Source organism: Hipposideros armiger, unplaced genomic scaffold, assembly GCF_001890085.2.
Source record: "Hipposideros armiger isolate ML-2016 unplaced genomic scaffold, ASM189008v1 scaffold_312, whole genome shotgun sequence".
NCBI lineage: Eukaryota > Metazoa > Chordata > Mammalia > Chiroptera > Hipposideridae > Hipposideros > Hipposideros armiger.
Window position 1 is genome coordinate 1,627,824 of NW_017731662.1, and position 3,110 is coordinate 1,630,933.

The 3,110-nt window shown below is 36.6% G+C and overlaps 1 pseudogene; it reads left to right on the top strand.

The window, feature by feature from the left end:
• Positions 1-606: 606 nt before the first annotated feature.
• On the top strand, positions 607-1,047 carry LOC109392058 (40S ribosomal protein S15 pseudogene; annotated as a pseudogene).
• The last annotated feature ends 2,063 nt before the right edge of the window (positions 1,048-3,110 follow it).

Genomic DNA, 3,110 nt, shown 5'->3' on the forward strand with positions numbered 1-3,110 from the left:
GATTCACAAATCCATAACTAAGCACCCTAATAGAAAGACCTCTCTCCTAGTATATGCATATCAACTCCAGAAAAAGCTCACTGCTATGATGGTGCGCAGTGATCGACAGCACTACCTAGACCACATGGAATGGGGAGGAGCCCTCCAGAGAAAATGTACAGTTGCTCTAGGGCAGGGATGGGCAAACTTTTCTGTAAAGCGCCAGAGAGTAAATATGGTAGGCTTTATGGCCTACCTATGATCACATTTTTTTTGTTCTCCTATTAAGTTTTTTTAGTACCACACTGAGGAAAAATTGTGAGTAGAATCAAAATCGCGCAGAAAAGGACAATGGGGACAAAGGAAAGAGGGAATGAAGAAAACTGGATAAGGATAAATTGGAGCATATTTCAAAAAGTATTTAAGGCCATATTTCTTATCACAGAATAACAGAAGGAGCTCTAGAGATGTGAAGCTAGGAAAAACTATTATTGGCTATCCATCCTTCGCAAAAGTAAAAGGAAAATTCATTTCACTTAAACATGAGCAACAGGAAAAGACCAGGGTCCAAGTTCATAAAAAAGTTCTTATAAGAAAAATATAATAACTTTCTGAAGAACAGGCAAGATGGCGGAAGTGGAGCAAAAAAAAAAAAACAAAACCGCCCTTCCTCAAGTTCACTTACCACGGCGTGGACCTCGACCAGCTGCTGGACGCGTCCTGTGAGCAGCTGATGCAGCTGTAAGCTGTACGGCGCCCGGCGGCCGCAGCGACTGAACCCGGGCCTGCAGAGGAAGCAGCACTCCTTGTTGAAGCGCCTGCTCAAGGCCAAGAAGGCGGGGCCGCTGGTGGAGAAGCCCGAGGTGGTGAAGATGCACCTACCCGGGCATGATCATCCTGCCCAAGATGGTGGATGTTTACAATGGCAAGACCTTCCACCAGGAGGAAATCAAGCCTGAAATGATCGGCCACCACCTGGACAAATTTTTCATCACCTACCAGCACATGTAGCAAGGCTGGCCTGGCATTGGGGCCACCCACTCCTCTCACTTCATTCCCCTCAAGTAGCCTGCCGGGCAATAAAGGCACAAGCAATATATATATATATATAAAAATAAACATTCCTTCGAACAGTGAAAGTACATGTTCAAAAAAGAGAACTGTAACCTAATATTTAAAATAAGCGAAAATGAAATAAAATGATAAAAGCTATGAAAGAGCAACATATAAAAGGTAGAGAAACTCACAAACAAGGTTTTCAGAAAATAGGAATATTTGAAAATAAGGTGCTAGAACTACGTCAGACAAGAATTGGAAAATTTAAAAATCATTTCAGAACTGAAGATTAAACTACATTGAATGCAAGAGCAAATAAACACATATAATGTATTTTTTAAAAGATTAAAGGGAGGAACTTTTTGAAAATCAAGAAGAAATGAAGAGGTAAGATTTGAGAGAAAATAATAGATTTAGAAGACATATAAAGAAGATCAAATATATGTATAATAGGAGTTCCTAAAAAAGAAAACTAATCAATGGAAAAGAGCAAGTGCTAAAAACTATAATTCAAGAAAGCCTACTTTAAAAAATAAATCTCAAAATTATATCTTGAAAGGATACAGTGTATTTGGGGGAAAGGACTTAGAACCGATTTCATTGATACATATTCTTGTAAAATTACTGGAATTTATAAAACAAAAAATTTTTTGATATTCAAATAAAAGGACCAAGACACTTCTTAGAGAAAAAAATTAAATTACCCCCTTTTTGTTTTTTACAGCAATGATTTATGGCAGTAGAGGAAATAAAACATGAACCAAAGACTATTATATCCAATCAAAGTGACTTTCAGTTATAAAGGCTTCAGGCAAATTATTTTGAAGATGTAAGAATTCAGGAAATATTATTTCAAAGACCTTTGCTGAGGATCATACTAAAAACAATTTTCAAACAGCAAAATGACTGGAGGGATTGACATAAAGACCAGTAGTAAACATTAATTATCTGTCTGTGGAACTAGATCTAAACGAAGATTGTGAAGGTATATGTGTAAGTATGGTGTGTGATAGATACGAGGTGTGATAAAAAAATATGGTGAATGTTTACATTAAAAAAAATGTATTATAGTAAAAGACACATTGTCATTAATCCCCCTCAAAATACTCCCCCTCGCTTCAAACACACTTACCCTATTGTTCTTGCCACTTTCTGAAGCAGTTCTGGAAGTCCTCTTTCATGAGTGTCCTTAGTTGCATTGTCGTGGCTGCCTCAATGTCCTGAATCATTTTGACTTTGGGGAAGAGACAGAAGTTGCATGGTGCCAGATCCAGTGAATAAGGTGGATGAGGACACACTGTAATGTTTTTACTTGACAGAAACTGCCATATACCAGAAACAATGTGTGACACGGAACGATGTCATGATGGAGGATGATACACTTTAAAACACACCATCTCTCAACCGTAGCTCACACCTGAGTGTCTGCACTGAACAAGTTGAAAATTGTCACACACTGTTACTAATGTTTGATGCGCTGCTTCCTGTATTCAAGATTTCTGCTTATTCATTGGATGGTACTCAGCAGCAGCATTCACCCTGTGTGTACTGATGGTATAATAGAGTACAGCTATCAAAAACTGGGGGAAGAAACTGAGTATATGAAAAATAGATTAAGCTCACTGATTGCCTTATTACCTGGAAATAAAAGAACATTATTTCAAATTAGATCTGAAGGAAAAGAAAAAAGCAGAGAGAAGAGCTTACTAGTTAATTTCAGCATTGCTCATGGTAGAAATCAATAGACAGCAGTCGAAAACTGAGATCTCGAGGGGGATTAAATAAAGGTATTAGTATAAAAGTAATGATTAGAACAAAAATATAAACTCTAAATGCCAAAAGATATACTTATAAACATATTTTCTTATATTAATGATAAAACATAATGCAGGAATAAACTATAACATTAAAAAAAAGTGGTTATGCTTAGACATCGACCAAATAGGGTAGAGGGGACAGGGATAGTAGTTATAGTTCTTGAACTATGCCAAATCTTATTTTGTAGACTTGACTTTGGAATCATATAAATATTTTACATAAAGTAAAATTAAACTTAAAAAATCAGTTCTTAAAAA